Genomic DNA, 12,679 nt, shown 5'->3' with positions numbered 1-12,679 from the left:
CGATAGACGAATGCCCACCAATGTAGGATGTTTCAGGTGAAAGTGGTGAAGCTTGACTTTTCAGCCACGAGGACCAGGAGGTGTCAAGGATGACCAGGAGCTGGATACAAGCTGTCCCACGAAGGATGTCAAGTGCTGCAGCATTGGTGCCCGGATTGGACACAACAAGACTTGGCAACAGCAACCCACACAGACAGGAGAAAGATGCTTCGGTGTGGACCAGCAAAGTCCTGGGGACTGCCCCAAGTAATGGAGAGTCAGGGCACATCTGGAGCAACCAGGCAAGCCTGATCAAAGTAAAGTTACCCTTTTCAGGGACCCACAAGTTGACAGACAAGGGACCATGAAGGGACCTCAAGAGGAATCACAAAATGGTGGCCCATGGGTCACTCAGAGTGGGCTGGCCAGCAATGTTTGGTGGATTCACTGCTCGGGGTCTGGGCTACAAGTAACCCAATGCACAGCCTCAAGGGATGTCGAGAAACTACTGCACTAGCAAATGTGTACGGTGTCCAGGGGTTCCAGCTCCACGGTACCCACGAGGGCTACATGTCTCAGCTTTGCTGGGGACTCGGTTCGGCCTCTGGGAAGTCAGGAAATCCACCTCTGGTGTTGCCAAGTCTTTGGCGTCCAGCGGGAGCTTCGGAGATGCAGACCGGATAGATGAATCTTTGGTGCTTGCCAAGCAGGGGAGTAACTCCTTTACCCCAAGGGAGATACTTCAGTTATCTGGCGCTGAACAGATCTTTGAAGGTCCAGGATTCAGTTTCAGAGTTTTGTCCAGGAATATCTAAAGTTCTGGTTACAGAGGTTCTTTTTTTATACCCAAGGAAAGGGTTGGACTAACTCAGGGGACCCACATATTAGAGAGTTGGGAAAGATGGGTGGCTACACCAATTTCCTTTGTCTAGTTTTGTACCAGAGAAGGGTGTGGTAGCCCCTGCAACCGGTTTGAACTGGACTATGCACAGGGACACCAAATGTGCCCCCAGTGCAGGACTTCAAAGCACTCTGAGTGCACCCACCCAGCCCCAATACACTAAAGCCTGTCTGGGAGGTGGTAACACCTCCCTGTGACAGTAAACCTATTGTCCAGGCCTCCCCTGCCAGAGTTTCAGTCAGCAGAAGGAGGCCAAACTCGTGTCTGTGGTAGCAGCATCTATTTTTACATGCCAGGGCTCTTTTAAGTTGGTGCCGGGTATATCGGTGCGGTCATGTCTCTTCCTCTGGTGTGGGAGTATGATCCCACCCTTCTAGTTACTGGTGTGGGGTTATGATTCCAAGTTGTTTGACACCAAACACAATATGCTTCTGTGCAGCCAGTCCAAAGTTAGCATTTACCGTTTGGTTATAATGCACTTAAGAGTACATGGTCAGGGTGCATCACAGACAACCCTGGAGAAGAGATTCTGAAGGCTGCAGAGAGGCTCTGTTCATGCATTGGGTAAGATACGGAGTTCGAGTTTACAGGGTGGATGTCCCATCACAATATAAAATGTTGTTGTAGACTTTGTAAAGCGCACAGCTGCCCCAGCAACGGGGCGTCCCGGCGCTGTAGACCGCTGGGGAACCCGTCCTGGCTATCCCTGTGAGATGGTCCCTTTCTGGGTATCTCCAAGGTGAAACCAGGCATCCCTGGCGTCTGTGGGGGGCCGTTGTAGAGATGAGGCAAGCTTAATGCCCAGAGTTGCCGAGTGTGTTCCTGGTTAGAGTAGGTACCGAGGCGAGAATTATCGAGTCTGTTTTGACCCTGGTCCACGACCCTGCCGCGTCGGGAATTGAACCCTGGTCCCTGGCCGATTCTCTGCTTACGTGTCTGCCGCCTCTAACCAGTGAGCCACACCTCTCCACTTGACTCACTTTGCTCACTTTGCTCCAGACTCACGCATGTGGCTGCCACATCTTTTAGACATCCCGATAAAGTGGATGCTACAGGATCTAAGGTAGCAGAGAAATATGCCACTGGACGTCGTATCAGGCCATGTATCTGAATTAGGACTGCGAGGGCCCAGTTATCTCTCTCACAGCAAAATAATGTGAAATCTTTCGAGTAATATGGCTAACCTAGGGCAGGTGTTTCGCACAAGCAATTTCGTAATTTCAGAAAGGATGTCACGCTCTCATCATCCAAATCTATCTGTACTTTTACTCGTTTCTTTGTCATTTGTATCAAGGGTTTCGCCAGTAGAGAAAATTCCATAATCCACTGCCTGTAATACTCGACTACACCAAGGAACATTCTTATTTCCTTCTCGGTTTGCGGTAACTTCATTTGTTTTATTATTTCTTTCTGTGGTCAATCTCCTTTCTCCATCTGGTGTCCCAGATATTTTACTTTTTTTCTGCAAAACTGTAGTTTCTCACGGGACACATTGTGTGACTGATTCCATAGCCTTGCTAAACCATTTAGCCAAAGGTGGACATAGTCACTCTTTGTCCTAGTACAGTATATTTATGATCTTTTGGTCGCTTCCAAAACAGACTCTTTAGGCATTACTAAAGTTTCAAGACATTTTTTCAAAATCTGGTAAAATAATGAAGGACTTTCTGTGTACCCTTGAGGAAAATGATTCCAAACATAAACACGATCCTCAAATTTGAAAGAAAATAAAAACTGACTATCTGGATGCAATGGGGTGGAGAAAAAGGCATGGCATAAATCAATCACGGTAAACCACCTCGCATTCCATGTTATTTGGTACAAAATCACTGCCGGGTTGGGCACTATCGGGCAACAGGGCACAACAATTTTATTAATCTTTCCTAGATCTTGAAGTACCCTAAATTTTCCGTTTGGTTTCTTAATGCCAATTATAGGTGAATAACAGGGACTACTCAGAATGGTCGAACAGGGCATTTTAAAGGAAATCCTATTTATTTCTGCTGCAACACCAGCCTTAACTTCAGGACTCAAATTGTATTGTCGAGTGTTTGGTTGGACTGCCCCTTCATTCACTGTCACTTTGACAGGGTCTACATCTGTCATCAACCCTACTTCTTTTCCAGTAAAATCCCACACTTCTGGACTTAGTCAATTTGACCTCTTCTAGTAAGTCATCTTGTGTTATCATTGAAATCAATTCCTTTACTTCTGCTCCTTGTTTAGCTAGCATGATTTTATATATTCTGTCTTCATCTGGGGTTTGAATGGCAACACCGTCCGGTGTGCAGAAAATGGTGCAATTCATTTTGCATTACAAGTCCCTCCCTAACAAATTTACGGACCTGGAGTCGTGTACGACAAACTTTTGCATCTCTTTAAAATTCCCAATGCACACCTCCATTGGTTTTGTAATAGGGGTCCTAATTTGTTTATTAGAAATGCCCGCTACTTGGATCACCTCTCCCGAGAGTGGTAGGTTTGGAATGTCTGCTGTTCTCACAGTAGAATGGGTAGCACAAGTGTCAAACAAAAAGGTAATGTCATTTCCTTCTACCTTTCCATCAATATATGGACCTGACTGATCTACCGATAAGGATGCGCCAAGTGCGCAATCCTCATCCCCCCCCTTCTTAGGTGCCGTCATTGATCTTGATCTTCAAAGTATGGATCCTGCAAAAGAAACTGTGATGTTAGGTAATTTTTCTTACCACTTCCTTCTTGAAATCCGGTGTCCGCACTGTACTTGGCTTGACTCCCAAAATTTGGTCAAGGGGCAGGTGGTAATTGACTCTGCAGGTTTACAACCTGTTGTGGTTGACTCATCACCTCATTCGGAGTCTGTGCATTAAAATTTTGATTTGGGCTATTATTATTTTGTATATTCTTACACTTGTTTTTCCAATGCCCCAATTTTCCGCACCCATGACACTGGAACTTTTTCTTTCCCTCTTCTCTGCTTATTCGCCCTTTTGGTTTACCCCCATTATTTTCACCATTGCTTTGCCCCTTTCCTGGCATGTTAGTTAACTAGAGTTCCTGTTGTTCTGCCAGCTTAACTTATGCCAAGTACTGTAGAGCTGAAAATGACAATAGACGAAAAATGTTGGAGAAAGTGATGTGGGCTCATTTTAAAATCTCATCTATGGGCTTTGCTTGCCAACACAAATTATGCTGTTTAATCATTTCAGAATTTTCCTTTTTTAATCCTGTCACAAATCGATATACAAAATGGGTCATATTTTTATCCCCAATACTGTTTGAACACCTGTAGGAGGCACTCGTAGTACATATGGACAGACTCGTCTTTTTCCTGAGTTGTTCTGTCTATCTTTATCCAATCTGTCTCCTTTGGGGGAATTTTCCCTTTCAAAAAGGTAATTACTTGGTTATATTTTTTCATAACTTCTTCTGATGGGGCTCCCGTTTTCTCGATTCTCGGGTACGCATCATTTGGCCAATCGACTGATTTTACACTCAGTCCACAAGTCAACAGGCACCACTAGGTCAAAAAGACCATGCGGATCTTTCAGCAAAACTTTTGAAACCTTCACAAACCTCTCGACTTGTCTATACCATTCCACAGTCTTCTCTCTCAGTTTTGGGAAATCATTTTTAAATGACAAAATATCCTGTCATACATAACCTCCTGCTGGAACTTCTCTCATGGGGTACAACCCTTCATTAAATACTCGGAAAGCTAGGTGGACAAAGAAAAAAGATGGATGTTACTCGACTGGTCTGTGCTTCTATCTAAATCTCCCCATTTCTGCAATATCGTCAGTAATTATTTAACCTGCAATGTTCTCCCTGACATGTTCATATTTTCCAAATCTTTATCAGAAAATTCTGCTCTATAAGGCTTTTGCAGGACTTTGGATCGCCCTACATCGCCCTACATCTTTCCCCATTTGAAGGCTAGATTCATCAGCTTTTCATGAAATGCTTTTGTGTTTCGGGTTATGCTTCTGCAAATGAACAGTAATTCTTTCTCGTTTAACCTATCCAGTCCTACATTCCCAGCTATCATTTCTTCTAATTCAACTGTTAATTTAAAAATATCTAGTATTTTTGGTGGTGGATCGGGTTTTCTCTATGTCTCGTGTCCATCTTTCTAATTCTTCTGGGGTTATTATGGTGGCACTCTTTGTTCCAGCAGACGTCTCAATTCGCACCTCTTTTGAACAACCTGGCATGACTCTTCTGGGTGTGTCATTTATTTGCCCTCTTATCAGCAATTCCATTGATGAAATTATACACTCACAATCACTAGTTTGGGCGTCAACTATTATTTTCTCTTTTCTAGGTTCAATGATAGGTGTGGTCATGAGAGGTGTTTTAGGACAATTGGATTTATCTCCAAACAATGGGACAACAGGACCTATAGTCAGTGGTATGGTCAGAGCTTCAGGATGTGTGTTTAACTGGGAAATTTTCTGTATTAATTCACTTCTATTTTTATTTATCGTTTCCCTCTCTCTTTCTTGAAGTACCCTTTCCATTGTTTTATCATGTACTATTTGTGGCACCATGGGTGTCTCTAGGAGTGGAGCATTTGGGATAATTCTGCTTGGCCCTTCTTGATATGGCGGAGGACTTTTCATTAATATGTAGTCTAAATAATCTTCGTCAGATTCTCCGCCACCTGTCGCAATTCAATATTTTTTCTTTTCTGTGCATTTGCCTCCTGCCTGTTTGTCAGCCATCAAAACAGAATAAAATCCTTCAGTTAACATGGCTTGCCTCCATTGTTTCATCTGCTTGTCTCGGGTTTCACGTGGAAGTTTTGGGTAAAAACTGCTCAAATTCCTGTTACACCTTGGTCTATCTCATTCAAATGCCTCTGTCTCCCACTCTTCTAGTGTCTCATGCGGAGTTAATCTAGATCTGGGTTCTAACTCATTCATTCTTGTGAGTAAAGTTCTTCCTTTGAATGTTCCGTTTTCTGGGAAAGCCAAAATTCCATCATCTTTTGTGTATTCGATCCAATTTTCTAACCATACACAAGTATGATAAGCTCTCTCTACCATCGTGTAGGATGCAGGAGTTTTCAGAGGAGGAATGAGAATTCCTTCTCTGGTTTTAATGGGCTTATCCTTTTAAAAATAATTCTTTATTTTCTGCATAAGCTACATTGTTCTCTTCTCACCATAAATTTTGAGCGATCTTCCTTTTATGTACTGCTCATAAGCAAACCCTAAATAATTTCTGTCTGGGCAAGCTCACTGTGAATGTTGGATCGTACATACAAAATATGCTATTATTATTCTTGGGATTTCTATGTTTACCGTTACTCAAACCTTTTCTCCAATACTAGTGTGTCTTTTATTTTTGCAACCAATCAGAATTAGTTTTACTCTGGGCGTTTAGCCAATACCAGCGTGGCTTTAAGTGACGTAATTATCACTCCTTTTCTGACCCCTCCTTTACAAATGTTCATGTTAGTCACACGCCCACTGTCCTACCAATCCCAGCGCGGCTCTTTGTGACATCAGTGCAGCACCCGCAACTGACCCCTCCTTTACAAGGTAATGCGAAAACTTTTTATTTTATCAACAGTTTACATGTATTTTGCATTCATTAACCACATAAAACATTCGCTACTTAGATTCTCTAAATTTCAAAGAATAGTCTGACAATTTCTTTTACTACGAGTAAAATATTTCCACTTACTCTTCATACACTAAGATTAAAACTTTTCCGCTTACTCTTCACTCGCATCAGAGAACCTGCTACTCTTTCAGTATTACCCTTTCTAGGTGCTATAGGATCAAAGTTTCACCAACGAACTCCTTTTCGGGATTATTTTCTGTATGAAAGTGAAAATAATTGGTAGCAATCAGTGCTTCTAGTCATACCTAACTTTCAGCACCTTTCCGAATCCTGACAAGTAACCTCACTGCTGTATGGCTTCCATTCACCAACCGCTATTTAATATTCCCAGGAATTTCAGACAACATGAATAATGACGACAACAACAGTTGTTAATGCATATATCAATAATTCTGGTCATACCCACACACACCTAATACTCACCTGGGCCCAAACACATTCACACAATAGGCTAGTAAAAGCCCGCTGGCATCAATTTTGTGTATTTACCTGAATTTTGATATTCACCTTTAAAAAAGTCTTACTAACTCGATTATGTAATTGTAATTTCCTCTGCTCAATGAATCAGATTGTTGAGTTAGTTTAAGGTAGAATGATATTCAACCTATACTTTGAATAACCACAGACTCAAGAAGTTTTGAAAACCTATATCTAAATCAATAATTTGTGAGTCCAGAATCAATTACGGTAACCACCTTCACTCAAGAGGCAAAGTAAATCAATATAGCAAAGTCATTAAATGGTCAATGAAGACGGTACCTAAAAAGGTTTGGAAAGAAGGAGAGCAGGCACAAAAGACAAATTGAGCAAAATTATATTTACCTATGGTTAAGGATGAACCCAACTCCTTAAAGATGGGGCCAGATAGTGTCAGGATGTGTCAGCAGCACAAGAAAGGAAAACGCCACTAACCTCTTCATATCGGCCAGCGGGGACAATGGCTGGTAGACGAGCCTCCCTACTTCCCTGGGCGCAAATTCCCACAGAGTAGTAAAACACTGCAACGGAAGGGAGCACCCCGGGGAAAAGGGAAGGGGATAAAATAATAAATACTGCTGCAGGGATAGCTCGTGTTCTCCTTAAGTCGGGTCTAGGTTTCTGGATGTCTTTCCTCTTTGTTAAACTACTGCATATAAGAAAGAGAGAAAGGTATGAGAAGCAATATGGGAAGAAATCATACAGGCACACTCAACAGATTAAGTAACTGGTCATACACTCACAAGGAGCCCTGCAGCAAATACACATAGAATGAGTAAACACCAATCCTCCAGAACACCACGACCTCATACAACCCTCTATACCTTGTTCTGAACGTTTATTGGAGCTCGCTGAACACTGGCAGTCATAGTCACCATCAAAGTATTGCCCCCCCCAATCGCAGTTCGTTGTTTTGAGGCCTCCACGCTGTGAAACTATGTCTATTGATAACTTCAACAGAAAAGAGGGAACCCCACCGCTGTTCCAAATGACAGCAAGTATGCTCCACAAATGCCCCGGCCGCTGTTTGTAGCACAGCGAGAGGGCCTCACAAAGGCACCCGGCCGCGGTTCCACTTAACCGCGGAAATGCATGCCAGTAGTAGGCGCTGATGGAAATCCCAGCGCGTGGTGAAAGAGAACAAAGTCTCGTTAGTGAGGGGAGTGCTCCGGTGCTCCTCCCTGCCTGGGATGTACGATACCTGAAGACTCCCCGTGCTGGGAGTCTGGAAAAAGGTGAGATGATGGAAATAGCACACACAGTGCTTGAAGAACTCCTGACTCCTCGGGAAACGGCTAGACAAGGTGCAACCAAACGGGAAATCCAGCGATGAATACCTTCTGCTTTTCTTGACGAACACAGGCCAAATTGTCAAGCACCTCCTTCCAGAAGAGGAGGTGGTTTATAGGTGGCGGATTCCTCGAGGATGGCAATTCAGTTTTCCCCTGCTGCGCGCATAGGCTTCTGGGAGGTGTAGTGGATTGGGCTCCTGTTCCATGCAAACCGGTGTCCATGCATACAAGGGAGGAAATTATGGTGCGTGGGTGCTTTACCTTCCTTTCCTCCCTGTCCACAGAGTGTGATTGCGACAGATAGAAGATCAGGCAGATTCAGATCTGGGAAGGTGACCTCTTCTAATGTGCAATGCCAGCATCGCACCCCTCTCTGGTACTACTCTCCTCGGGTGTCCCTCTCCCGCAATCCCTTCTAGATGATTAGTTTATCGATCAGTATCTCAAACTCTCGAGCAGAGTTTCTGGCAGCAGCAAGGTCTGAGACGCTGTCTCAGACAGAATCTGGAGCAGCAAACGCGCTGGGTCAGTGACGAGTCGGAATGACAGATCTGACAAGTCGGAGAAGTTCTCTAGCTAACTTACCTCAATTATACTATTCTTTATTCATGTACCATCCCCAAAAGTTACAATATTTGTGTTTTCCCTTAATCTGATTGGTCAAGGTGAGGGGGTGAGTTCATCACACCATATTAAAAGTAATACTTTTTCTCTGGATTATTGTTCTATGTTCCCACCCCTTAATTTACTTTCCCACAGCTTTATTCCCACCCGCATTTCACATTATGCTCAATACAAATTTGCAACAAATTATATTTTGCCTCATGCTCCCAGGTCCACAAGCTCATTTTCCCAGGCGTCCAAGTTCAATGTGGCCTTGGCTGGGTTTCAAGTGATGCCGTCACAGGGTTTCAGCAGGTTCTTGTACGCCTGCGTGAACATCATGTGGGTAGGGATTTCAGTCACCCTCTGAGGCCCAAATAAGAATAGTAAAGTCAGAAAAAGACACATTAGAACACGGAAACAAATGATTTCACTGTGTACCACTTATTTCTACTCTATCCCCATTTACTTATTGAACACTAATGCAAAAGATTTAAATAGAACTTAAAAGGTTTAGTTGAAGCAGTAGCATATGCGATATCATGTAAGTTTCAAGCGGCCATATTTAGTGCCATTGCGCAGCTGCAAAGTTTTCCACCGAAAGCACAGTGTGTCATACTACGTAGATGCATGCGCAATAGAAATCCCAAGTTTTTGCGGCCATTTTAGGACACTCGGGTTACTTGTTAGAAAAGCTTCCCCTGGCTACAGTATATGTGCTTTACTATTTATATGTAATGCAATATCACGGTTTACTAAACTTGTTGGTAACGTAGTTACAAGTTATTTGAGAGGAATGCATCCAAGCAAGTTTCTTTCATGAATCTAGCTCCATTAATGGTCCCAGGTGCGCCGTTTGACCTGGTTGGGAAAGTGTATGGAGGGTAGAGCCTGATGGTAGATGTAGTCAGTGCAGACACTCCTCCTCCCAGGCAGCCCAACCAAGCCATCAGGAAGAGAGATGTCCTGACAAGTTGTAAAGTGTACATTCAAGATGTCTGACACTGGTGCCTGCAGTTTGTTTTGTCCACAACTACCATCAAGGCCTTGTGCTTCTCACACCAGTCCCCAGTGCAGGCTATCTTGCCAGTACTTTTCCACTCACTATCAAGTAAGCATGGTTCCAGGTGGGCTTGTTGGGCTATGTGGAGGAGGAATGTTAGGTGTGATTACAACTCCCATCAGGGCTCTACCACAACCACCTTTCCAGCCAGCCCAACCATACTTCCTGTGACTCAGCTTTCCTGTGAGTGAGTGAAGGTGAACATTCAAGATATCTGAAACTGGTACTTGCTGTTTGTTTTGGCCCCAACTGCCATCAAGGCCTTGTGCTCCTCACACCAACCCCCAGTGTCAGCCATCATTCCAATACTTTTCCACTCACTCCGAGGAAAGCACAGTTCCAGGTGGGCTTGTTGGGCTATATAGGAGGAGGAGAAATTGAAGTGACTTCAACTCCCATCATACCGTGTCCTCAGCACATCTTCCCAGCCAGGCCAAACAACACCCCTGTGTCTATGCAGTCCCTGAGAGTGAATGGAAATGTAATGGCAAGATGGCTGACACTGGGACATGCTGTTTGCTTTGACCCCAACTCCCATCAAGGCCCTGTGCTCCTCACACCAGTCTCCAGTGTCAGTGAGTGGAAAAGTACTGGCAATATGGCTATCAGGTAAGCATGGTTTCAGGTGGGCTTGTTGGGCTATGTGGGAGGAGGAATGTTAGGTGTGACTACATTACTATCGGCCTTTAAAGGTGGGTATGGGCACAAGCCTATCATAACCATCTTTCCTGTGACTCTGCTTTCCTGTTAATGAGTGTAACTGTGCTGGCAAGATGGCTGATGCTGGTGACTGGTGTTTGGAGAACAAAGCCTTGCTGTGAGTTTATAATAAGTATGTACATGTTAGGAAAATGTTCAACTTTTTATTTCATTGCAGGTATGTTAATTGTCAATCTGGCATACACATCACATGCTCATTTACTCTAGATTTTTATCCCTTTGCTAACAGTCATTTGTATAACTGTATTCTTGACAGTGGTGTCTGTGGATGTGTGATTGGTAACATTAGTGGACAGTTGAGTTGGTACTCACCAGACTCTGGTGCTCCTGGTATTCCCTGGATGCCCTCTGGAGACAGGATGGCACGCACCTTCTCCTCCCAGGATGTTAATTGCACGGGTGGTGCAGGAGGGCCACCGCCAGTCTGCTGACTTAGGGTGTGTTCTCTTCTCGTAAGTTTCTTGACCCTCCTTCCCACATCATAGTACCTGCTCCTGATATCATCCATTGTGCGCAGGCAAGGTGCTTGATCGTTAATCTTTTTGACTATCCTCTCCCACACCCTATTTCTCTGGGACAGGGGGTCTGTTGGACAAGGTTCCCGATTAATTATGGCCCTCCTCTGATAATTTCATCTACCAGCACTTCCAACTCCTTCTCTGTGAACCTTAGCTGCCTTTTTGGTGGCATTGTGAGGGTGAAGATGGAGGTGGGGTGAGTGTGAAGGTGAGGGTGAGTATGAATAAGTAAGAGAGTGTTTGTTTGAGAGTGTCCTTTTGTAAAATAAAAATGTGAACCAGTTGTATGGTGGGTGAAGTATATGTATGAGGCAGCGAGCAGTGAATCAGTGGCTATGTATGTGCCCTCTGAGCAGTTCTGTTGTTGCAAAGGATCATGGTAATCCAGTTGGCCCTTTTTATAGGTGGATTAGTGGTCGTGGCTAATGATTTTGATTTTTTTTTTTTAGGCATAGCCAATGCTTCTTTTGTCATTATTTGACATTTTTCTATATTTCAGCATTTACGTATGAGTCAGTCACTTTGGGCTGGTTAACAGACTGATCGGTTGGACAGATTTAGCTCTGAACGATTCGGTGGGAGTGAACATGCAATGCATCGTACTCAGTCTTTCGGGCAGCTCTCAGTCCACTCGTTTGGAAAGCACTCAGGAAAGCATTCCTACCGACTCGGTTCCAAACGAGATCGTAATTGGCCCCTTAGATGGTGAAATGAAAGAAATTAGGGCATTATTTAAGTTTTAAAAATGTGTTTGAAGGTGTGGTTGATAACAATATTCTCAACGTCACTATTGCCTTACTAATACGGATGTGCTGAATGAAAATGTTAAAAATCTGTTATTCATAATTTATTTGAATTCCACTAACTGTAGCATAAACCTTTCTCCCTCAACTTAATTCATAACATAATTGCTATTGGTGTACCATAACCTAATAAGAATTACAGTGAGAAGGGCACTCTGTCACTTGGCTGGCAATAAGATCTTTTAATCTATGTCCTAATAGAGGTGCAAGAGTTGCATAGAATGTGGTAGGGAATGATACATAGGATTGAAAGATTCAGGCTAGCTTGCAAACACAAATTGGACTCTATTGAGTTCTAGATTTTCAAAATATTTCACACGCCAGGATACTGGACTATTAACGCTTTATAAAAATCATTTTTTGTTGTATCGCATTAGTTTGAAAATTTTCAATTTCTAATTGTGGTAGATGCACTAACAGAGGACTTTACCACTGCTGGTCATTCAGTACATTCAGCATATGGAAGTGTTGCACAAGAGAGTTTCTACTCATTTCAGAGACCGAAAATAAATAAAATTCATCATCATTGTTCATTCGTCTATTAATTTATATTGTAAGGCAAACTCGAATTTATTAATTTTGCTCATCAATAAAAGAAGTCCATAGCATCCGAAGGACCTTAGTACCTTGTAGTGGGGTCTTTTGCATGAATATAATTTTTGTTGAGATGGTTGCTCATGATAGCCTTGTAGACAGTCAGTCTTTGATTA

The sequence above is a fragment of the Triturus cristatus genome, chromosome 12 (genome assembly GCF_964204655.1).
Source record: "Triturus cristatus chromosome 12, aTriCri1.1, whole genome shotgun sequence".
In the NCBI taxonomy this organism is placed as follows: Eukaryota; Metazoa; Chordata; class Amphibia; order Caudata; family Salamandridae; genus Triturus; species Triturus cristatus.
The sequence above is the reverse complement of the archived record's forward strand: the minus strand, read 5'-3'. Positions refer to the sequence as shown.